Source organism: Nanorana parkeri, unplaced genomic scaffold (assembly GCF_000935625.1).
Source record: "Nanorana parkeri isolate BGI_ZX_2015 unplaced genomic scaffold, ASM93562v1 scaffold525, whole genome shotgun sequence".
In the NCBI taxonomy this organism is placed as follows: Eukaryota; Metazoa; Chordata; class Amphibia; order Anura; family Dicroglossidae; genus Nanorana; species Nanorana parkeri.
In genome coordinates, this window is record NW_017306793.1 from 883170 (window position 1) to 909377 (window position 26208).

Here is a 26208-nt window from a genome sequence, read left to right on the forward strand (position 1 = left end):
GAGATTATTACTGTAACATAATGATTATTTTATTCTAATTATTATCATATTAAGGGGATATATAATAATACACATAACTAATGTAGACTACTGCACTACTATTTTATATTGGACTACTGGTCTGAAATGGAAATATATTGTAAAAGTGTTTCTATGTTCTGTGTAGGCGTACATGTTTAGAAAATGTATTCATGGAAAGAAACGCAGACTCTTTCAGAAGAGTACATCCACATCTTTTAAGAACAAAAGTTAACAAAAAACTAAAAAAGTACACTTAACAATATTTTAAACAAGCATTGGAACTCCAGTGAATCATAAATGCCTCTTTTCAAACAGTTACAAAGGTCACTCCTACAGTATGCTAGTAAAATCCTATTTTAATGTAGCCACTTATTTTATCTTTATGCTGTATACAGGCTCTTCATCATAAAGGATGAGACTCCTTTTTATATGTCTTCTCTACAGAGTCATAATTCTGCTTCCTGCATCTTGCCTGAAAACTATGTGCTAGCCAGGTACTTGCTGGTTAAGAGTATACAGTAGATGGACCACCTTCATTTTTGCCTTAAGTGTATATACTGTATCTTGATGCAAAAAGCATTGCACCTGTGTCCTCCCTGAATCTATACGGTTGATTTACTAAAGGCAAATAGGCTGTTCACTTTTCCTTAGCTTATTGAATGCGGTGAACCTCTTCTGACTTCCATCATTCAATAATATATAAGCAATGGAGATCAGCAAAAGACAATTCTGGGAGAGGAGGCTTCTTACGCAGATTGGTAGCTACCGGTATGTACGTTTCTTTCGATCTGTGAAAGTTGTATATATGTGTGCTTCCTTATATGAATTTTGGGTAAATTTGGAGGTGCTGTGTAGTTTTTCCTTTTCTAGTGCAACCTATTGTTTTTCAGTTGAATTGCTCTGTTTTTTATATACTTTATTTTTGTTTGTCAAAATTAGCTTGTTTTATTTTTCCTTGTGCCAGAATCGTTATTTCTACATTGTATATCTTATTACTTTCATTGGTGTTTGTTCTTTGACCTTTCCCAAGCACTGGAGGGAACATTTTTACTATTTTATGTACTGTCAAAAACATTTTCTAGCAATGGGTGTCTTACCAGAGCACATATCTTCCATTGCAAAACTGTACTTGTTATTGCAGGAGTATGAATAGTAGGGTCTTTAGTCCTCTCTAGTATGAGCACTTCATATCAAAATCAAAGTTATTTGTTATTTTCACACACTTCTTTGGTTTGGTGTGCTCATATGCTATTGTGTTGTACTGCTGTGCTAATACACAATTACATTCTGAACGGCAATTTATTTTATACGCCGTATAAAATAAAATTTGGCAGTACCGGGTTAATGTCCTTTCTAAACTCAGAACTCCTGATTTGCTAAAAAAGGAAACTCATTAAATGAATACCCTGTGTGCATCACTTTATGATAATGCTTCACCCAGGGGACTGTCTCTTCAGCTAATGCAAGATAATGAAATACATCTGTCAGAGGAAAAGACTGCCTACCAGTGTGAAAGGAAGCGCATCTAAGACACCAATTTGCAGATATAGCTCTCACAGCTAGCTTACTATTTATAATTGATAAGGCAAGCAACTTATTTTAGCTCATTTTGTCACCTATTCATGCATAGGCCAATTGGGGAATGTTTATCTAACTTATTACATTCATGATTTCTCTACACAGACCACTTAACCAATGTTTAAAGTCATGCATAAAATGAGGGTGTGTGTTGTTTAACTTTGATGGATAATAGTCTTTAGCAATTAACTGTACCATTTAGCGCTCATAAAGAACAAACTATTCGTTTTAGGCCAAAGTGCATACATGGCTTCTAGAAATTGTTTAAAGGGAACCTGTACTGAATAAGTAAAGTAACAGGTTTTCTTCATAAGAGGCAAGACAGACAAACAGGCTTCACTACGCTGCTGCCCCAAACTTCCACTAGAGCTACTTCTAGGTATGGAGTTACACAAAACACTCCCCAATATCTCTGACAATAAAATGCTCAAAGCAGCCACTTGCCGCTGTCATGTAGGGCTATGAGGAAAGTGTGCATAGCCCTTTCTTAGCTTTGACGTTCAGTAATTTAAAGTTTTCACAGAAATTTGTGGGCTATCTGCAAGTGGATAAAGCCAGTGAAGCAGTGTGGGAAAGGTAAGTACAGCCAATTATTCCAATTATGTGTCCATTACAAATTCTTAGGTCCCCTTCACACTTTCACACCTGTTTTTTTGTAGCGATGCATCGAGACCAATACTGATATCGGTATCGGTGCCAATACCGAGTATTTGGCCGAGTACTCGTACTCGCCCAAATGCTTTGATGCCTAGCCCGATACTTCCTGTATCAGAAAGCCAGGAAGCTGGCCAATCAGGAAGCCGGGCGCCGTGTAATGACGCAGTGCCCGGCTTTCTGATTGGCCAGAAAGCCGGCTTCATGCTCCCTCGTCATCTCATGATAAGGGAGCATGGAGCCGGCTTCCCGGCCAATCAAGAAGCAGGGCGCCACGTCATTACACGGCGCATGGCTTCCATGATTGGCCAGCAAGCCGGCTCCATGCTTTCTCGTCACATAGTGACGAGAAGCATAGGGATGGCTTCCTTCTTAATTGGCAAGCCAGGTGGCGAGTCTTTACACGCTGCCCGGCTTCCCGGCTAATCAGGAAGCCAGTTGGCGAGTCATTACACACCGCCTGGCTTCCTGATTGGGACTTCCAGTACCGAAAAAAAAAATATTGGTACTCATACTCGGTACCAAAATACTGGACGCGAACGCGGGCTATGGAGCCTCTGATCGCCTATATGTGAAACACCCAGTAACGGGTGTGTGCAATGGTCGGGTCTTTTCTGCCCGTGCGTGCCCGCTAGGGGGCGCGCGCGAGCAGAAAAAAAATGCCGTCTGGAGACGGCAACCTGCCAATGCTGCAGTGCCGTCCGTCCGTTTTTTTACAACGGGCTGACGGCAAGAGTTTAAAAAAAAAAGTGTTTGCATATATCTACTGCTTGCTAGCAGTAGATATATGCAAAAACACCCGAGGGCTTAATAACCCTTTAACTTATCTTGTCTTGTGTGCCATTGACATCTAATTTATTTTTGGTTGGATACTAGTTTAGCGGATCCATTAGTGTAGGAGCACAAGAAAACTGGCCATGTGGGTACAGAGTCCAACTCTGGCCCTGCATGTTTATATATATTTTTAAAAAAAGCTTATGACTGAAAATATTGGACATGGAAAACTCAGTGATTGAGCACAAATAGATTGGTGGTAACATTTGTATATTGGTCCCTGTGTGTGCTGTAGTCACCACACCAATCTCACTCCCATGATGGACTATAATCTCAAGTTTAGTTTACTAATTTGTATTGAGATTATAGTCTATCAGAGGAGCGAGCTTGGAGCGGTGGCAACTTTACAACACACATGGACCATGGGGAACAAAAGTATTCACCCTCCAGAAGGAAGGACAGTGTCAGCACCAATTCAGAGATGATTTCAGGATCTACAGCTGAGTGATACACAAATAAGCTACATTTTTGTTAACCCCTTAAGGACTAACAATGGAATTATTACATCATGGTTGCCCGTGCCATAAGGGTTTAAGCTTCTGTAATGTGCTAAATGAGAACTTATATATGCATATGTCATGTCAAACTAAAGCCCCTTTTGTCCTTTAAAAAACAGTATATATATAATATGTGTTGGTGCAATCAATGAGAAAGATGAAAATTGCAGTTGAACACACACAGCCAAAATTGCTTTGGTCCTTAACTGAGAGACAAGCATCTAAAGCTTGGTCCTTAAGGGGTTAATAATTAGGGTACTTGAATGCAGTTTTGAGATTTAACTCCTGAGTATAGTGTCACTTTAATAGCAAAAATAAATAAATAAATGAACAGGGGATATCTGAAGTCCTACCTTGCTGGCTGCTTTGGGACAAATCCATGTGATTTAAAATGGCCTTCACCATTATGTGGCTGACGATTCATTTCACGCAAATTGATAGGTGATCTTTAGTGTGAATCCCCTGATTACATTTCCATAGGCCATATCTTGACTATGATCCATCCATACGAATCATAAAAAGGAAGTCGTATGCCCTTCTATTAGATCTGTGCCCATTAGACCTTGAAGAAAATAAGTAGGATGAAGACCACAATCATGGATTTTACATGCATTCCGCATGATGGTTTCTACTCTCCGAAGAAATAGAAAATGTTGGAAGGCATAAAACAGAAATGTATATTCTGTTGTGGGTACAGAGACAGAATTTCTCTCCTTTGTGATTTCTTTTTAATCATTCAAACTCCTGCCATCAATTTTCCGGAAAGCACAAGCTAGATGAAAATATTTTGCTCTCTTGTGGCCTGGGGTATGAGCAGCTCTCACAGACTTATGACACATAACCCCTTCCCCTCTGACGCCGTGAGGTTAAATCTATATTTTAGTGCTCGTTTACACAGCCGAGCTTAAGATAATTTATGGCTTTTTCTGAGTATTTTATCTTAATTACTCTGATGATTTCTCCTGCACTTTGCATATTGATGGCAGATTCACTGTTTTTTTTTTTCAATTGCACGCATTTTACATTTTAAGTCGATTCAGTGTTTTACTGTGCTGAAATTACAAAATCACTTGAGGACGTAAACTCAATTAGTTTGAGTACACTTGCTAATTCAATGCGACATTTGTTAAAGCATGGCAAGCTAATTAGTTAATTAAATAAAATTGATCATGTTACCAAAGACAACATTTTTATTTTCATTCAGATCAGTAGTTCATTTACATACAGTATGTTTCAAAAATTAGATGGCTTAAAGTGTATTTCCACCTTTACAGTCAAATTTGAGAAACCTTCACTATATGTTTGTTATTGGTTCCCATTCACACAGGATACCAAACAAAAATTGCAAAATATATATTTCTTACCTTTGTAGTTGTTACTTTGGAGCAGGTTTATACATAGGACCTTATAGGCAGCTTCTGTTGTTTGAAATAGATAAAAATGTGCAGATAAGGGGCAGACTGAGAGATGATGTATTAACATACAATGTATCACCCAAGCCTTGAGATCTTTCATTCTTTTTTTTTAGAAAAAACAGTCCTGCACATCTTGTTTTCAGCTGATAATGAGATCTAGATAAACAAAAAAAGATCTGCACCAGTGATGATGCACAAAAAGATGAAAAAGAGTTACTATGCACTAAAATTATATCTGATATAATACACAATACATATGCAATAATGTGGCGAGCTGAAGAAACGATCAAATATAAACAGTGAAAAATACAACAATGATTATAGGCTGAACTCAAACCACATAACATACACAGTGAAATAAAAGTCCAAAAAGAATCAAACAATGCGGTGCAGATAGCGAATCCAAACAATGGAATGCAATGTGTACAAACAACATGAGCAGTCCTCCGAAGCAGACTTTATAGTGTGCAGGACAACAGACTGTTTGGCACAGTACAGACAGGGTTAATTATGGTAAACACAACTCCAGCCCTCTCCTCAAAGGAGAACTATTGGCAGAGTAACATGTACTCTCCCAATAGTTTGAGCCAGTGTGCAAAACTGCAGCTGTCACACGCTGGCTCTACACCTCGAGAACTGAGAAATCACAAACTGCTGATCGCTCAGCTCACGGTCTTCCTGCAGAGAACAGTGACTGTCAGTCATGGCTCCACACAGAGATTCCCCCCTTCCTTTTCTCGGTTCCTCCAGCCAGGGCCGGCCTTAGGGGTGTGCGAGCCGTGCGGCCGCAACGCTCATTGGGGGGGGGCAGACAGAGGAAAGGTTGGCAACAGCTGGCTCTAGAGAGGCAGAGCCAGCTGTCAATCAGGCAGCAGGGTGGATCCCAAAAATATTGTTGACTGATCCACAGGAGTACATTAGTAAATGTACTCCTATGACCCAAAAGAGAAAAATAGCTAAAAAAAAGGTTTGGCTATAGTACCTCTTTTAACATTACATAGAATGAGAAAGCTACCTAAGCAGGTGAACATATAAGCAGCAATATTTAAATATTTTTTAAGTTACGCTATGTGAATGAAAATGTAACAACTATAAAATAGGTGTTATGCCAATTTGGCTGTAAATGTGGAAATACACTTTAAAGTATACAGTATAAGGCTAGCATTCTAAGCATAAAGGCTGAGTGCTAAATGTATTACTGGGCACTTTAAAAGATGTATTATGAATCAAGCTGCCATTTACATAAATGTAAATCAGAGCAATATTGGTAGATAGAAAAATGCACAGAAATGCACCCTTGTACCCCCTGATGTGTGCTGCAGTGCACTATTGTATCTGAATGACACCTCCATCCATTACTGAGATGAATAGAGGCTGCAATGCTAGAATTTTTATGAAGATGTAATTGTTTCAGCATGTACTCTCACTAGGATATCCACATATTTTTAAGGGGATGTAGAAGAAAAGGCAATCTTTACATCGCTATCTTAAAAGGTACACTCCATTAGAGCATGAAAACTGTACATTTAAATGAATTTATGGTACACCCTGGTTCATTTTCATATTCTAGAATTCATTTACCTGGCTGCCCATGCAGGCTAATCCCTGTAATTGATATTATTCTTCTATTATCTTTTTAAAAGACCAGAATAGGAGGATGGAAAAGTACAGGTCAGTGTGCCTATGGTTACTTCGGAAAGTCAGGAAATCACCAGCACTCAGTAGTAAAGATAAATATGTCGCTTTTATTGGACAGAAAGCGTCACACAGATCAGTACCTATCCCTAAGGGGAGCTCACAATTTGCTCTATCTGCCATACTCATACAGGCACAGACATTGATCCTTTGGTCTGATGATTTGGTTTGATGATGATTTTGTCTGTGGTTCTTTGATTTGGTCTGACCCTACTTAAAGCCCAACTCCAAGGGCCCCCTCACCACCTTGAGTTCCATGACAATGGTATTTTTATACTTTTTTTGAAAATCTACTCACCTTTTTCTAATGTCTTTTGGCTGACATACCGGGCCACTTCCTCTTACCATCTTCTCCAACATCAGTCTTGTGGCTAAAAAGAAGTACTGTGAGGGACAGCTCTGGATTAAAGGCAAGTATTGCAGACTGAGCTGTTTTTTTTATTCAATGCCTAGGAACCCATTTAACTAAAAAATAAACTATTTTGCCCATAGTTGGGCTTTTACCTGACAAAATGTTTTTGGGTTGTGGGAGGAAACTGACAGCCAGAGGAAACCCATGCATACAGTATAAATTATGATAAACTAGTCAAAATCCCTGATGTCTGAGAGCTATTGTACAAGGAATAAGTGCTCACTATTCTTCCTTCTCTATCTAGTATAAAGGTATCAGGTTGGTGATGGTAGGAGCCCTGCCGCGGTGGACTTGCCAGTACTGTTGGTACCTCTTCTCAAGTAGATTAGGATAACGCACAATCTCCTGCGTAGTGGTAGCCAAGAGCAAGGTAGCAAAATCAAAATCCGGAATCATAGTCGTTGAACATAGCAGATATCAGGGCAGGCAGCAAACTATCAGGGTCACAGAACAGGCCAGGGGTCGGTAATAGGAATCAGAAACAGGTATAACGTCAGGCACTCTAAGAACAAGCTTAACAATACCCAAGCACCGAGTGACTCACCCTTCCTGCTTATATACCTGTTGGCAATGAGATGATGTCATTTCCAGAGGCAGGCCACTTCCTAAGAGGTGGCACAGTGCTCGTGCGTGCCTCTTCCTGTACAGCTCTGGACGATGGAACAAGCGGACACAGCAGCCGGCAGGCTTGGCGCGGCAGGGAGCAGCGCACCCATTTTCCGGCTACACAAGGAGACCACGCGATGACGCGAGACCAGGAGGTAACAGGTAAGTCCCCACAAAAGGTGAGGTTGCACAGTCTGGAATAATCTAAGGCAAATCAGGTAATGAGAGGCTGTAGGTCAGCCTGGAATCACTTTGAAATCTCAATGAATCTGTCTGCCAAGACCAGAGGGAAGATGAGTGAAATATCTGACTTTAGCAATATTTCCAAAGTAACTTTGTAGAAATGTTTATCCATTCTCCACCGAAGGTATTATCTGCACAGCCTTTGTATTTTTTTCCTATGTTTTCTTTAAGCTTGATAAAAGGAACCTATTGTGAGAAAACCCTAGTTATCACTGAAAATGCTTGTTGCCTAATTGTAATGCCAACCCTCTTTCTTGAGTCCTCTGAGACAGTGACCTGGAACAAGTATGCAGTTAAGGATTTCTGCCTTTTCTTTAATGTTCCTGATTTGCATTCTTGTTGGTCAGTGACTCTAAAGGTTTGAAACCAGGGGATCAGATACGTAGCATTTTCAGAAAGAGGTCAGCATTGACAGCCTCCATGGTTCTCTCTATAGCAGATTTATTTTATATAAGGAAAGGTTGAAACATTGCTCTCTTGAGATAGTGCAAAATATCTTAAAAGGCTTTAAAAAGTTACATTCCAGTCAAAATTGCAATTGGAAAAAAAAACCTTGAGATGCAAGCAGGGTATAAATCCAGGCAGTGCTGTACAGCCCACCCCACTCCCTTTTGTTGTAATCTGGTGATCCTGGAACAAACCTGCTGGTGATGCTGGATTACTCATTAGCTACCTTTCACACATAGAAAGCCTGTAAAAAAATTTCGGTACTAAGAAATTTATTACAGCAACAATCAGATCCAAACCCGTTTTGAAGGTTTGCACACGATTGGTGATACAGCAAACACAGAAATAGAAAGTTATAGGCATAAAGGCACTACCATATAATTCAGTTAGGGATTCTTTGAACAATTGTTAGACTTTACATGCATCAGTCTAAAGTACCCAAATCTGTCTTCATGTTAGCCTCCTGTACATAACACTAGAAAAGAAAGGGGCAGCACTGTGAGCCATGTGGGGCTTTACCATAATACACACTGTCAATCTAACAGTGACAGCTTCCTGACAGGAAGGGTAAGCAGTGCGCTACTGCTTCTTTATTGTCCAATAACAGTCTGTGGTGTGTTCATACCCGGAGAGTATTGCTCGACTGCAGTATATTCTATTGAATACAGAGAAATGCTACAGGAGCTAGTTCTGTCTGGCAGAGGTACTTCAAACACGAAATAGATTGAAGGCAATTACAAATATGTTTATAGCTAATGCAACTCACATGTTTTATTTCAACCCTGTAAGAAAGACATTATTGACCTATTTGTCTTGTAGACTTTGTAAATTGAATGCAATTGAGGTACAAAAACAATTATGAAATCAGATAACTTACAAAATATATAGTGCTTCCTTTTTTATTCATTGCCATATCCCTTGTGAAATATTGCAGATGTTACAAAATGTACACCATGCCGTGCTATATTCAACATTAAAATGATGTATATGTGGAATGAACATACCTACATTTCAGTCTTGACTTGTTCCTTAAAAGACACCATTTGTATTGTAAATACAGCAATGTGGAGACCACTAACCAATGGTTAAGCTGTGTACATTTGGCCTAGTAATTAGTCTGGCCCTTACAGGGAACTGTACAAAAGCTGCAATTTCTCAGCTGCACAAATTAAAAACATGGCAGTAGAAAAAGGTAATAGCTCATTTCTCTAACTAAAGTTTAACTTTCACAGTAGTAAGCTCAATTATATTGCAGTTATTCATATTTTGTTTTTATAATTTGGCTTAATTTCTCACGGTGGTACATATCAATGTATTTTATGTTTCTGATTTACTTATGGGGACCTGAATTTTTCTGGTAAATACATTAGTTGCTTACCAGAAAATTATTCTACATTTCTGTTTAATGTTGAATGGTAGTATTTAGGTCTAATGGACTTTTTCTTATGGGAATCCACTTATAAAAATCATTCAAGCTTAAAACAATGTCTTCGTGGGATAACTTTGCTGGATATACTGCATTACATTGAGCAATAATGACTTAGGTATATTATTTAGAACATTATGATCCTATAGTGGTTTGCCGTGAGCAAAATGAACAAAATAGATAAAGCAACAACTTTTTGTAGGTATTTTCAATTTACATTGTATTTTCTTTTGTTATTAATGTTATGCCGTGTACAAAAGAATATCTATTTTGAATAGAATTGTACTTACTGTGTTTTTGTAATACTGAAGTTGAGAATTAAGAAAACACACAGATTTGGTTCATCCTTCATTTCTGGAACTTGGAGTGGTGGCTACTTTACAACACACACTGGGACTTGTGTACTGGGACTTGTGTAGGTTGTAAAGGAGCCATCACCTCAAACTCTCTCCCATGATGGACCACAATCTCAATATGAATTATTAAACTAAACATGAGATTGTAGTCTATCACGGGAGTGAGCTTGGAGCAGTAGCTACCCTACAACACACACATGGACCATGGGGAACAAAAGTAGCCATGCTCCAGAAGGAAGGACAGTGTCAGCACCAATTCAGAGATGATTTGAGGATCTACAGCTGATACACAAATAGGATACATTTTTGTTAATAGTTAAGGTACTTCAATGCATTTTTTATATTTAACTAATGAGTTTTTGTCACATTAAGGCAGACCTCCACAGACGCACATACTTACCCTTCCTTTTTGTCCCCTCCCTTTCTATTCACCAGGAAAGACCTGTGTAAACTACGATTTACTAGAATTATACCTTACAAAGGGTTATGAGTTACCCGTATGACAGCTCTGACTGGCCAAGTGCCATCACATGGAATGAGTGACATGTTCCTCAATACTTGGATATTCCAGGAATTTTCTTTTGGCTCCGGGTACTAAAAGGGGGCAAGGGGCTGCCAAGCAAAGGTCATTTTGTGCTGCAGGGCAAAGTACAGGTTTGCTTTAAACTGTGTTATTGTTGAAAAGTTTAGTAGTCTATTAAACTTTAAAAAAAGAAAAATGACAGCCACTGCTTCTCAGTCCAAGACCTTCGCCCAAACCATTGGTAAAGAAAAGCTTGGTGTGGTTTATCTTTGCCCCATATACAAAAGCCAAAGTTAAAATGCCTGAAAGAACAGAAAAGGTGTGGCAAGGTTGGGAGTAAGAATCTGAACAGCAGTTCACCCCTTGATGATCTTAATTAATGAGCACAAGATTATCATTTAAGAACGGCGAGTGAGCAGATATCATGAAATGGTTAAAATGGCAGGCAAGTTACTCTTCATTAAAGTGGCCATGCATGCAGCATGTGTGAAATACCAGTATACAGTGAAACTATAAGAAGCAGTTAAGAGTAACATGTTCAATAAAAATATACTATGTATTGCAGTGTATAAATTAGTGCCTATTAGGTCCAGGTCTATTGCAAATGTTTTTGTCTAATCCAAGCCAGCACTGATGTGTGTGTCTGTTTCAAATTACAGAGATAATCTATTTAATGGAACTAGGCAAATAAAACTTTAGTTAAATGAACTAATATGTAAATGTGATTAATGATGAATGAAAGGGTATGAAAAATTCAGCATAATATTAAAAGATAGTGTTCAGACATTGATGTGATTTTAAATGTGTTTAAATACGGCAAAAGAGAGAACAGTGAGAGTGTGAATTTTAAGGTGAGATCAGATTTGAGCAAATATAGTACAGAAACAGAGGCAGTTTCTGGATAAGGAGCCATCTCCGCTGCTGGCTATTGTATTTTGCAAATTCAGTACCTGTGGCTGCATGAGTACCCAAATAGTGACTGGATCTGATAGGATGCAGTCACTGTCTGACCAATTATTTTTTACCAAGCTCAGTCGATTAAGCAACTTTTGTAGAGCAAGGAGGTGCTAGAAGAGCCACCCACAGCTTACATTTTGACCTGAAACTATGGTCAGTGTGTATGTGATGAAGTGTCAGCAGCCTCACCCTAAGGAATTAAGTAATTGACATATACGGTTTCGTTCCGAATTGAAATTCAGATGAATATTGGCAAATTTGGACAATCAGATGCATCCAAATGGGGAATTTACTAATCTAAACGTATCCAAATGTATTATCTGAAATTTTCTCAGAATGTCATTCTGAATTAATTAGGGATGTCCCGATACAGAAGCTAGCATCGGTATCGGGACCGATACAGGGCATTTTGACAAGTACTTGTACTTGTCAAAATGCCCCGATGCATAGCGCCGATGCTTGCGCTGATTGTTTTTCCCTGTACTTTCCTTGGTGCCTCACGTGATGCCGAATGCTTTTCCTCATCTGAGGACGTCGGCGGCGCTGAGCGGAGGAGCGTTGCGTCACTGAAAAAAGGAATAATAAAAAAAACGAAACGAACAAAACCGAACCAATTTTTTTGCAGCCGAATATTTCCTTCAATAGTCAAGCATTTGATTTTTTTGTTTATTTTTTGATACTGGACAAACACAGGGACCCATTCCATGTGTTTCTTAAGAATGTTATTTTGATGTTTTTTTTTTTTTTTCATAAAGCAAGCTAGTAAATCTAACATTCCAGAAAGGGCCCAGAATAAAAGGAGTTATGTTGTTTTTATTTGGAATACCTTTTAGTATTGGCTGTGAAAAATCTAGTTTTTGTTTACCCAAAGGTTTTGAGTAATTTAATGTGTATTTCCACTTTTACAGCCAAATTGGGATAACACATATTTTTTGTTTGTTACATGTTACCGTTCATATAGAATAAAAAAAAAAATACTTATTGCTTTTACATGGGTTAGGGGTTCTTGGCTTCTTAAGGGTTACTATTTCTACTTCATGTGTAATGTTAGGATGGGCTGTAAAGGGGATGAGAACCCCCCCAGATTTGACTGTTGTATCTTATGTGCCCCCCCTACATATTGTTCCTAGAGTCGCCACTGGATGAGGGGCTTCTCCATTGTATGTTAATTAAATTAATGAGAGAAACACAATGCTCAAATTTCAGTCCTAAGTGTTTCCATAAGAACAGATCACTGTGAAGGTGCTCAGAAAAAAATATTCAGCCATGTTGCCTGCTGCAACAAAACATCTAAAAGGTAAGAAATATTTGTTTTTAAGTATATATTTTGGTATGTTCTGTGTATGAAACGCATACCAAGCATACAGAGGGGGTTTTCTCAAATTTGACTGCAGAAGTGGAAATACACTTTAAGGTACAAAAACAATGTTGCAATATGTGAATAGGAACTATATAGGAATTATTTTGGTATGGCTTCCTCTTTGTGCTAACGGTAACTGGGCTTAGACTTGAGGGTTTGTTTATTTTTATTAAGTTTGAGCCTGGGTGCTATTGTCCCTTCAGTTCAAAGAAAAAGAATAAAAATGTGGTCCTGTACTATATATTGTCAATTTAGACATACATTGCATAGGGGGATTTTAATATCTTGATAAATTAATAAGTTAATGTAGAGTAAAGAATAATTACTTTACTCCTGTGGAATAAGCCTGTAGAAAGTTTAGTTTTTGGATCTTTTTTGCTAGATTAATGACATAAAATCTCTATGGAATTAAAACTAAGTATATAGTGATATTTGTCTTGCTAATTTATTCATTACTATATTTTAAAAATAAAAATTGACCATTGAGACTGGTGAGAGAGGTATTTTTCTCACTTTAAAAAGTGTAAAAGGAGAAATCTTACCTGTTTAAAAATATTACGCCTGATGCCTTTGACAAGACTTTGATAAGATTCCCTTGTGTTTATATTAAAGATGCCTGGTATGATCAGAGCCTGTGTAATGGGATTGGTTATCTAGATCACAGATCAGCAGTTTTTGCTGAATCTTAACAAATGTCTGCTTAGAGGGCATGATGGGGATCTGTCTTGTGTGTTTAGAACTGCAGGGCAGAAGGTATGTATCAGTGCTTTCTTTTTTCATTCTGCATATTTGTGTTTCTGCCAAGAATGGGGTTATTATTTGCCAATAGTCTTTCGTTATTCTACAGTCATTATTTGTATTAATTCAAATTGGATACATTATTTAGGAATCATTTATTAATATTTTATAGAAAAAAAATTTAGATTGTATATCATGAGTGATAAATTGCCTCAATTTCAGTAGAAATATAAGTTATCACCCAAAGCAATACCTCATAAAAGTGGAGCAATCAATGAGTTAATGCAGTGTTTTTCAACCTTTTTTGTGCAAAGGCACACTTTTTTCATGAAAAAAATCACGAGGCACACCACCATTAGAAAATGTTAAAAAAATTTACCTCTGTGCCTATATTGACTATATATAAAGTAATTCTCTTGAATAGGAATCAAATAAACACAAAGAAATTATTTTATAATTACTTTATTATGAAATAATAAAGTATTTTATAATTGTTCATATTTCTGTTCAATCCATGACTTAACTTCACACTTCACACAAATACGTTTTAAATTCAAACTGTAGCACTGACGTAGCAATGGAACAGGGTGTGGTTATTAAGGGCAACACTCTTTGGTCCTTCACTAGATGGATAATTAAGGAAGACCAGAGTTTGGAGTTTAGTTTTTAACCTGCAAAGTAAACATCCTAAGCAGCTTATTTAGATGTCAGGAGACACTATTTGCTTAGTAGAATGGATCTGAATATAGATGGAATAATGCAGTTTGAAGTGAAATTCATAAGTGTGTCACAGTATCTGGCAATGGAAGGAAGCCCAGGAAGGAAAGAGTAAGGAAAATCTAAAAAGCACCATTGCTATTACTGTAACTACTTTGACTGATTCAGGGGTCTGGTAAATTGTTCTCTGGAATTCATTGAGCATTTTGCTAAAGGAACAAAAACATTTAGTGAATTGTTGAGACATACAGCAGATATAAGGCAATCCATTTTTATGACAGGCAATGCTTCAAAGTCAGACAGATTAGACACCTTGTATGACTTGCACCACTTGTTTTACAGACACCCCATGTTACACTGAAAGTGTTACTAGATATGTTAATTCACAGAGATTTGCTCAATGGAAGTTACACTTGGAACAAAATGGATTGACAGCTGAAGTTGGAGGAAAATATTAGCTGGCTGAGGTGATGCAGCCTGAAGGACAGAGTTATTGTCAAGACTTTATTGTCAGGATCAATATACAAAGTATGATAATTTAAATGATGGGTTGAAGCAGTTAGGTTTCCTACCTTGAAAAGGGTTTATCTTATTGTGTTTAGACTTGCACTTTGGCTAAATTGTACAATCAAAAAGGATAGAGAGGCATGTTTCTTACTTGGATGATACATTGCAGTTACAGAAATGTGTTAGATGAATGCACTTTTGTAAATAGTGCATTGAAGGGAAAATTGTTAGAAATTGTACGAAGCTTGATCCTTAAAGACTCCATTATGTCCTTCTACATGTATTTGAATCGCAAGGCTCCTCAACTATATTAAAGTGTCTATATTAAGCTCTAGTTTTTATACAATATGGAGATGGGAGAAGTTCTCCTCCAGTTTCTGTACATCATATGGATTTCTATACTTGTGTATATACAGTATAAATGTGTGCTTTTTAATCCACACAGTCTCTCTGAATAAATCAAGCCTGCTGATGCTTTCACCCTTGAGTGAGCTAATTTCCCAAATGTCTTCAGTCATCTTTCAATGACAGCTAACAATTGCTAACCAAAAAAATGTCTATTTCATCAATTTATTTCTGCTGCCTGTCAGCTTATACCTACTTTTTGGAAAGCTACCACCTTCTTTAACACGTTGGGTGATTGCATTATGTGCATGGAGGAAATCCTGGCATCTGTTAAAGGAGAACTATGGGGTCAGTGTTTTTCCCCATAGTTCTCCTTAGGGTAACAGGAGGACACAAACTAGCATCCTCCCGTTACCCTAAGCTCAGTATACCGCGAGTAACAGCTCGCGGTATACTGAGACGCCGCAGCCGGAGTGGATCCCGACGTAGATGACGGGATCTGCCCAGCTGCGTGAGTGACAGCTGGCTCTGCCTATCTAGAGGCAGAGCCAGCTGTACCCGCCCCCTCCCCCGTCCGTTCCGCCAGTCAGCGCTGGCAGATCGGAGCGGGGAGAGGGGAATCCAGCCCCTCCCCCTGTCACAGCAGAGAGCCGTGACAGGATCGAGAGGTGAGCGAACCTGGTATGTGTTCGCTCACCTCCCGATCTACTGAGCCGACCTGTGACAGTCTCATTGTCACAGGTCGGCTAGAACTATGAGGTGAGTGGAAATGACTCATCTCATAGTTCTCCTTTAATGACTATTAGACCAATTCCGGACCCAATGGACTCCCTGGATGTATTTTTCTCCATCCCCCTCTGCTGGTTATTAGAAACAGACATTATCTCTAATATATCTTCTGTGATGTTACTATAAATTGATAGGTTTAACACACCTTAGGAGACATCAGGCTAAACAAATCCTCCTTTCACCCTCCCGACTTATCCTCTTCCCTTATGGGATTACATTTATGCAAGGAATAGCTATGCCATATTATTAATGTTTGTTAACGGTTTCTATATCTCCCTTTAAACATTTCAATAAAACAGATTTAACAATGAATATGAATGCCACTTAAATATAGGTCTCTAAATGACAGCATGATTTCTATTGTGCCATTTTAGAATGAGTTTTGAGACTAATCTTCTGCTTAGAACTTGAAGTGATTGGAGCTGAGAAAGAAAGTTTATAATTGGCAGAAAGTTTAATGAGGTTGTCAGATCTGTCACCTATTGCTATGAAAATGTCTTTCAACGTGTCTTAATGTATTTCTATTAAATTTCTGGAACATTAATTAGACTCATTATCATTCAAGTGGTTACATGTGTTGTATATCCTCAGAGTTCGTATAAATGAATTATCTACTGCCTGTCCATAATCAGCTTGCAAATGGATTTAGCAACCTTATAATCCAAAAGACATTTGCTCTCTCTTTTTTTTTTGAGGTTAGCTGGAGATTATTGCAAAACTTGCAGCTATGTATTCTGACATTTCCGAGTAACATAGTTAAATTGCTGATAAATAAGGGTCTAAAAATACTGTATATACACAAGTGAAACTAGTTTGTTAAAATGACAATAAACTCAGACCTTAAAAATGCATTCAAGTACCCTAACTATTAACAAAAATGTATCTTATTTGTGTATGTCGGCTGTAGATCCTCAAATCATCTCCGAATTTATGCTGACACTGCCCTTACTTCTGGAGGGTGGCTACTTTTGTTCCCCATGGTCCCTGTGTGTTGTAAAGTAGTCAAAAAGCAGTAGATGGTATACTTAATCACAGAGCACATATAAAGTGCACACTTAGTCACAACATGCAGAGAGCACTCTTCAAACCCAGAGCACTTCCAGGTTTTCACTTTCAGTGTGCTGGTGCTTTGAGCCAGCTAAGATGCAGATGTCCCTGATCTGTATTTCATGGACACATAGGATGCATTAGGTGTCTAATAAGCCTTTGATGTCTCCATTAGGAAAACCTGTTACTACAGTCATGTAGGGACCCTGCCTCGAGCTGGAGTGTCCCAAGTCTAAATTTAGTGCTGAGAGCCAAGCTGTAGCCAGCCTGAGCTCTGATTGAAAATCACATTATCTGGGTTTGCTAGGTTTTCCATAAGCCCATGCCATTGTTTGCTTCTGCCCTCTACTGCGCAGTGTTCTTCAGTGGATAGAAGGTGCGTGTGTTTGTTCGTGTGTGTGAGGGGGCTTCAGACTCTGATGTGAAAGGGAGATCCAAATGTGAAGGGGGACTCTGATGTGATGGGGGAGGTCTTGATGTGAAGTGAGGGATCCAGATGTGAAGGGGACTCTGATATAAAGGGGATGACTGTGATGTGACAGGGACTCCTGATATGAATAGGGGACTTCTAAAAGGAAGGGGGAATTTTGATATGAAGGGGAAGGTGGGTTCTGATGTAAAGGGGAGGACTCTGATGTAAAGGGGAGGACTCTGATGTAAAGGGGAGGCTCTAGTGTGAAGGGGAGGCTCTAGTGTGAAGGGGGGCTCCTGATGGGGAGGACTTTGATGTGAAGATGTGAAGGAGGGGGGTGGGGGATCTGATGATAAGGGGGGAACTCTGATCTTAAAGGAAGGTTCTGATCTCAATGAGGACTCCTAATGTCATGGATAATTTTTTTTGTACAGGAAAGTGTGAAAAAAATGCACCTACAAATCATGGATGGAGTGATATTTAGCCCTTTTGCTGCCAAGGCCTTAATTTAGTTTTTTTTACACATATTATAATCCCCATTTTAGACCTGATAATTATTTAAAACCCCAAAACATTATATATATTCTGAAAGCAAAGACCATGTGGAATAAAATGTTGGCAGTTGCAAATTTTTAAGTTGCACGATATTAGTGCAACTCTTTATCAAACTCAAAAAATGCACTAAAGTTGATTTTAGCTGTCAGTCACGCAGCTGGGCGGATCCAGACATAATTGTCGGGATACACTTCAGCTGCGGCGTCTTAGTATACCGCGAGCAGCAGCTCGCGGTATACTGCGGCGTCTCAGTATACCGCGAGCTACAGCTCCCGGTATACTGAGCCTAGGGCGACGGCAGGATGCTAGTTTGTGTCCTCCCGTTACCCTAAGGAGAACTATGGGGAAAAGCCTTAACCCCATAGTTCTCCTTTAATGTGTGTGTGTGCATCAATTATTTTTAGCTTTTTGTAAAACTTTTTTTAAAACTTTATTTAATTGCTATCACATAGGGGGCTTACAAGTCCCCTATGTGATAGCATATTTGTAGTGACAGGTACTCCTTCCTCGCTTCCCACCGACTCCCGACATGCCGGTCCTGGGTCTGCAGGAGGGGCGGCGGAGCCAGGAAACAAGGTGAGGGTGTTGGGTGGGGGGACACACTATCCCGGCCCCTGGATGTCATCTGGCAACAGCTGAGTCAAATGAGTACCAGCAGCTATAGCTATAGTCTGTTTAAAAGGGGCCCACTGAGATACGGCAGTGGCAACAAAAGGGTTAATACTAGGGCTGCACCAAAATTTCGGCAGCCGAAATATATTGGCCGAAAATTGCACTTTTGGCAAAACACCGAAAGTGCCATCTTTCGGCCGAAGTAGTGGTGCATCCCTGGTTTCTCTCCTTTCCACTTGGCACTGTTCTGTGTCCCCTCTGACACAGCGCAGCATCCAGCAGGGAGAAGAGAAACTGTCACAGGAGGCTGAGCGGTGCGGGGGAGGAGAGCGATGTGAAAGGCTGGCGTCTCTCCTACCACACTGCTCAGCCTCCTGTGACAGATTAGGAGAGCGGCTGTGTGAGGGCGGAGAAAGCTTGCAATGCTGTCACAGGAGGGTGAGCTCTCCTCCTGCACTGCCCCGCTCAGCCTCCTGTGACAGATCAGGAGAGCGACGCTATGGGGCGGAGACAGCTGTCAAAGGAGGCAAGGCCAGCGGTGAGGGGGAGGAATCAGCTGTCACAGGAGACCGAGCTCTCCTCCCCGAACCGCTCGCTCAGCCTCCTGTGACAGCATGTCAGGATGGAGAGTGGATACAAGCACTCAGCGCTCAGTGATCGCTGACTGTTTGTAAATAATTGAGGACATAGTATGTTTACTGTGTCTCCAATTAGGAATTAATGGAAAGTGATTGATATCACTTCCTGTTCATTCATGATTGTGGACATGGTAAACAAACTATATATATATAGGGCCTACAATTTACTCAGCGCTTTACATAGTTGCCCATTCACATCAGACATTGCCCTCAAGGATCTTATTTATTGGCTTTGATGTGTGGGAGGAAACCAGAGAAAACCCATGCAAGCACAGGGAGAAAATGCAAACTCCTTGCAGATAGCGTCCTGAACCAGGGAATCTCATTGCTGCAAGGCAGAAGTGCTAACCACTACGTCAGTGTGCCTCCCCACCTATTTTCTGTTTTGAAATCTCTAATCCTTTTAGCATAATATATGAAAGAAAATGTTGCAGAATTAAAGGAAAATTAAAAAACGCTGTATATGACTGTAGAAGGGCTAAAAAAAATGTAAGTACCTGGTCCTCAAATACAATACTTACATCTACTATCAACAGATTCTATTTTACACACTTATTTAAAGTAGTTTGCATTCGATACAATGTGTTTGTTTCTACCCCTCCAGTTTTCCTGCTCTTGCTGTTTACTTTATGGGACTGGCATTGTTAGCCTTGGTGCTACCCACTCATATTGCTGGTGTAAATCTTTCTAATTGTTTCCAACGAAGCCAGAACAGCCTGCTAAAAAAACATAATAAATCTCAAAACTGCAGATGGTTTTCAGTGTTTGAAACATACATTCTAAAGTGGAGAACATGAAAATAAATATATGAAGATAGAGAATGTGACCTTGTATTTAAAATAAAATGAATCACTATGTTATGAAGCCATGTTTGTTAATAATAAAAAAAAAGTATTATCCTTGGTTGTCATGGATATCAGAAGTAAAGCTGCAAGTGTCAGGGATGATACTGTATATGCAGTTTGAGTCTGAATATATAGTATGAACATGCCCTTGGATATCAAACTAAAGCCCTCCAGTAAGCACTAAAGTGGTTTACCTGATTTCAGATTGGACAAACTAAAGGATATGAACCACCAGCCTCTGCCTAAGACAATAACCTCATTGCCAAGATCTGAGGATTCTTCATGAACACCAGCAGTGCACAAACATATACTGTATATACTGCTGCTGCCAAAGAATCAAGCCAGCCTATACCTCAATGTGCACTGCAGAGCCACAGCATTGCCTAGCTGAAGAAGCACATTGTAAATGAAAAACAAAATTGTACAATCACATCCAAGCTTTGGAGTGTTTATTGGAATCAATCAACATACATCAGCAGTTATCACAAAGCGCCTTTATGTGTTTTACACCAAGGTTCTTATTTATAATGCCAATTTCCATGCAGCTGCTGCCCTGATTATGTAGTATCAACTGACCAATTAAGCTATCATGTACTAATCAGTTAGATGCTGATACCATCCTAAAAGTTTAAATTATAGCAACGCACAGGGAACTTAAATAAAACATTTGAGATCCATAATGTGCCTAAACATTTCAGGATCCCAAAATATATTTTATTTATATAAAACCTTTATTCCAAAAGAAAATAAACTTTGCTGTAACTGCTTAAAAGTGTCAGCTAAATGTTTTCAATTTGTTAATCAAGCCTATCTAAATTGCCTAGCCCATCTAACACTTCCAGCAGGATGACAGTGCTGCTGTCCAAAGGTGGATCCATTGCTCCTCCTTAGAGTGCCGCCAGCCTAAGACAGAAAGTGTGTTACTGGCCAGATCAGGTGAAAATAAAGGAAAAAAGCCTAAAAAAAGGAAAACAAATGCAGCCACTATAACTAACGACTGGTAAGCTGTAATAAAATATGGATTAGGATGTGTAGCAAAGTGAATGTAACGCACAGGATACTATTCAAATTAGCTAATATGGATCCCAGCTATGTATATGCAGATGAGAGAGATAATTTACAGAGAAGTATGAGTGAATAAGAAATTGAAGTCCCAACTTGAAACCACTCAAAAATGGATAAGTATCAAACTCAGCCAGGTTACATCATGCGTTATCAACGACTAACAGTTCAATAATCTTAGTCCATCAATAAACTGGAGGAAGTTACTTCTACACGGTTAAATTAATAAGCAGTATAGCATAGTCCTTAAAGGTATTAAACATCAATACTTGCAGTTCAGCAGATCAATATCAAGGAACACCATATGTTGAATTCAACATCAGAGACACCACAAGATCCTCTCAGTTCTACCTTGTGCTTGAGGAAGTATGAAAGTACGCTGCTATGAGTGATAGATGAGTGGCAACATATAGGATCAGAGTGATTATTATTATTGGAATCCTGTAGACGTAAAGGGGTTAACAGTTTCACAAGCAAAGGAGCAAACTTAGCTGGATGTTCCACTTGTTGCAGAGTATCCAGAAGAGATGCCTGGTGAAGATGAAGAGTGGAGGCGTAAAAGGATTCCTTGGCAGGAAGGGTACAGAGCCTGCTAGTAAGCAGGTGTTTTGGTGTGGAGGAAAGCTTGCCTGGTGTCTACTCCGTTGCAAGAACGCCAGGCAATTGAATTTCGCGGCTTAAGCTGGCTAGGAGGGAGGAGCCACGTGATGACATGGGAGAGGAGGCAGAGCCCGGAACACTGGAGAGGTCAGTCTGTTATAGTGAAAATGCTTAAAATCAGATTATGAGCAAGTGTTACAGAAAGTGGAAGAGCTTACAGTCTATTGAAGCCATATAGTAGCAATACATAAGGAGGAGAAGCTTGCAACTGTTAGCATCTGGGAGGGTTGGCAAAGCGTACAGTCTACTAAGACATAAGACAGTAATGCACTAGATTATTAGTTATACAGAATAAGGTCTGTTTGACGTAAAAACATTTTGGCGTTACTTTTCTTATATAAATGAAATAGGGTACTCATAGCTAAGCTAAATAGGGTGGAAAGATAACCTGTCTAGGGCCTTATTTGTCAGAGCTGACAGCACCTAATATGTGCTACTACCATTATTATCTTTTACAAAATTCCTTACTCTGTTCTCCTCTCTGATTTTGTTTCACTTTGTTACTGTGTCTTGAGTTCACCTGACTTCATAAATAAGGCCAACCAACTGCCAAACCTGTGACCAATGAGAGTGCCCTCACAGTGTCATTGGACGGTGGAATGGCATTTAACAGGGCTTAGCCATGGAGTTAGGGAAAGTTAAAGAACTCCAGGAATTTTTGTTATTTACCCTTGCAGTGGGGCTACCCCACACTGCAAGGATTAAGTGCGCGTTTGTGTCTAGGTTAAAAAAAAAAGACTCACACAAAGCTCTGAGCCAGCTTTTTCTTAGACTGGTCCTTCCAACGTCTCTCCCTCTCCTCTGCGGTGGTCTAAGGTCCCATAAATCATCATGCCTATGCACAGTGAATAGATGTGAGGATGCTGAAGAAGATTCCAATGTCACAGGGAGGAGGGCTAAATAAGATGTAAAAAAACACACCACAACTTAAAAAACATTCCTTTAATTGAACAAAAAACACAATACGATTGTTTTACAATTCCTTTATTAAAAAAGGTTATCAAACATTTGGATTCCTTCAGATTCGTTATTTCTGTAATTTGGAAATTCGGATGCATCCGAATGTACGCATTTCCGAAAATTCGTACGAATTTCAATTCAGAACGAAACAAATCGCACATGTCTAAAGGCCATGCCAGAGTGCTTGCATGGATTTTGCAAGGACTTTCCATGCATTCTCTGAGCATCTTCTCAGGTGTTGTAGGACCCTTTGTACTATAAAACAAGAAGTCGCATGATCCTGGTATTGTATTTCTTGAAACTAGGGCACTGAAAACACTCATCCGCACTTCATTAGTATCAAGCATTTCTGTGTGCCTTTGAATCATTATGACCTATGAGAGAAATGGGAGGTGAAACTACCCTTAATGACAAGGATGTAAGGACTGGTCAGACACAAATACAAATCCTTTGACACGAAAACTAGCTTTCATATATGTATTTTGTCTGTGTATTTAGCAGTTTGCCTGGAGCCCAGCTTTAACTTTTTCAGACCAGTTATTGCTAGACTGTCCCTTTATAATAGACTTTGCACACAGTTGCAGGTTCTCTCTTGTGGCAAATGGAATCAAGCTTTTTGGACACTTTTAGGCACTTTTTGGGCAGTGTTTTAAAGATATTCTTAGTGGTTCATTGATTGATTTCACTAGAGTTTCTCCTTAAATGAGGTTGCAGTCTTGTTAGTAATTGGCTGTTTCTTTGAAGCTAGAATTTGCTTATTCTATTACGAAAGTACATCATTCACAGCATAGTATAAAACAATCAATTCTTGGAGCAATTTTGATGAATGAGTTGCTGAAAAGCATGCCAAATTGTTGTAACAATCAGTAACCACTTACGGGTAGGTCTCACCACTGATTGGTCTTTCCCATAATACAGCTGCTCCTTCAACTGTTGATTAAATAATACATGTGTCTAAGAATTTCCATAATGTTTTATGCTGCTTTTTATAATGGTGAATTTATTAAGATCAAAACTTGTTTTTACATTGTTATAAACTGGATTGCTTTTTAAGACTGTTTAAGCAATTTTATTTCTAAAATTGTCTGTACGGTGTAATCATGTTTTATTCATGAAATTAATTCTGAAAATAAATGTTGTACAGTAGAACAATGCTGCTACCCTGTATTTCAGGGTCATACACATATTGCAAAGAATGTGGTTCCTAAGTGTTTAGATAATAGGCATTTTCAGTGAGGTTTCAGCAATTGTTTGAAGCTGTTTCCTTTGCAGTGGACAAATATCTATGAGTGTCAACTCCAATCTTGATTAGAAACAAAAAATTTGATTTGGATTAAATGTCGGTGAGGGGACTCTGTAGGCTACATATATCTCCTCCTTGTCCCTTTCCCCTGATCTGGGGACTGATATGTCTATAGGGAAATCTGCAAACACATTAAGAAAAAGAAAAGACAGATATGAGTCTTGGAAATGGATCAATCTCGGTGTCGGACTAGGTAACTTAGGGCTTGTTACAGGTGTTAGAGGTGACCCAATAAGAACACGCAAACAATTCTTTATCTGCTGAACCGAGATATGCAGACTTTAGGGCAGTTAGTTAGTTTTGTCCGGTACAGGTTTAACAACTTCATTACACAGATCCTCAGTTCCTACACAGCCATAGGTATTGCAGAGAATGCCTCCCTAAACTCCCAATTCATTCTTCTATTGTGCTCCATTAGGTACACCCTAGAAGTACTTGTAAGGTTTATTCTGGGCACCCAAGAACACTAAAAGAGAAACTCCACATACAGCAGAGTTCTCTTTCGGCAGTGCACTCTACATACCTGGTTACCCATGGGGTCCTATTCCCATGGTTGACTGATCCTTCAGGTCCTCCATTCTGCCCAAAAGTACGAGGCAGCACCCTACTTGTCCCTGCACAAGACAGTGGTCCTGTTCATATGTAATACTTCTCAATACAGGGCTCTGTAATGATGCAGGAAAAACTATATATATATAGCTCTCATGCGTTCCTTAATGGTCACTGTAATCTTACTGGAACTCTGTGTCAAAATGTGACACAGGCTCCCTCCAAGATTGGAAGCTAATGGCAGAGGACACATTAGTCCTATGCTGGGCTCCCCCTAGTGCCAGTAGTAAACAACATGACCGCTCTGTGGTGACTTAGCTGCTGTTTATTCTAAATCTGTATAGGAAACTAGGGCCAGTCTGAAAAAAGTTTTATTGATCAAAAAGGTTATCATTAAGTTTTTCAGTAGCAGGATAGCAAACCAATCTACAGTCGACTAATACGTACACTAGAGAGATTGATAGAGGCTGCTCACATGTTAGGAAAAACTGCAATAGTCTGTTCATATGGTCTGTTATAAACTGTGCGTATATAAAAAGAAAATACTGTTACAGACTGAGAGCAGTGTTCACCCCCATTGTTCTGTAGTTACTACAACCTTCACTAATTTTAATTTACCTCAGTCAATACTATAGTTAATTTTGCTATTTCAAAAGCACAGTCTTATAGCTCAAAGTAAAACCCAAAAAGGGTATTAAATTGTGTTTGTGCGCACTAAAATTCATTTAAGTGTTTTTTTTTCTAAAAATATAAATTTGATAAACATTTGCGTAAATATAGTGCAACATACAAAAAAATGCAGCTACCATTTTTTTTAATTCTACAGGGCCTCTCCAGAAAATATATACTTGTATGGGGTTTAAAGTAATTTCTTATCCAGGAGTGCATGTTTCACCAGCCCCCCAAATGGTGTTACTCAACGTCAAACCCATGAATGTCTCTCACCTTAAATTCAAACTGGTCCTACATGTTCTCACAGCTGCTAAACACACCATTGCCACTTCATGGTTCACCCATAAAATCCCATTCCAAACACTCAAGAATAGAATCCACTGGATTTTCTCCAATGAGAAGCTATCAGCATGTTTAATAGACCGCACCCAAAAGTTTGAGACAATTTGGGATCCCTGGATTCGGCACTTCCTCCCACCTTCCTTCGATACCCGCTTGCTGACCCTATAATAGCTACCCAAGTATTGGTACTTCTTTATACTTTATGACTGTGATGCAAGCTGGAACTCACGTCACGACGACGCCTATTTCCCTCCCTTCCACTCTTCCCCAACTGCCCTCCTCCTCTTATCACATCTCTATGTTTTCCTATTGTGTTCTTTTGTACTCGTAACTACCTTCGCTGACTGGACCCAGGAAGACTGAGTCCACACAAGTCTTGAACGCAGCTTAAGCACGCATCACTGTAATTTGTAATTGATTTGTAATCATAT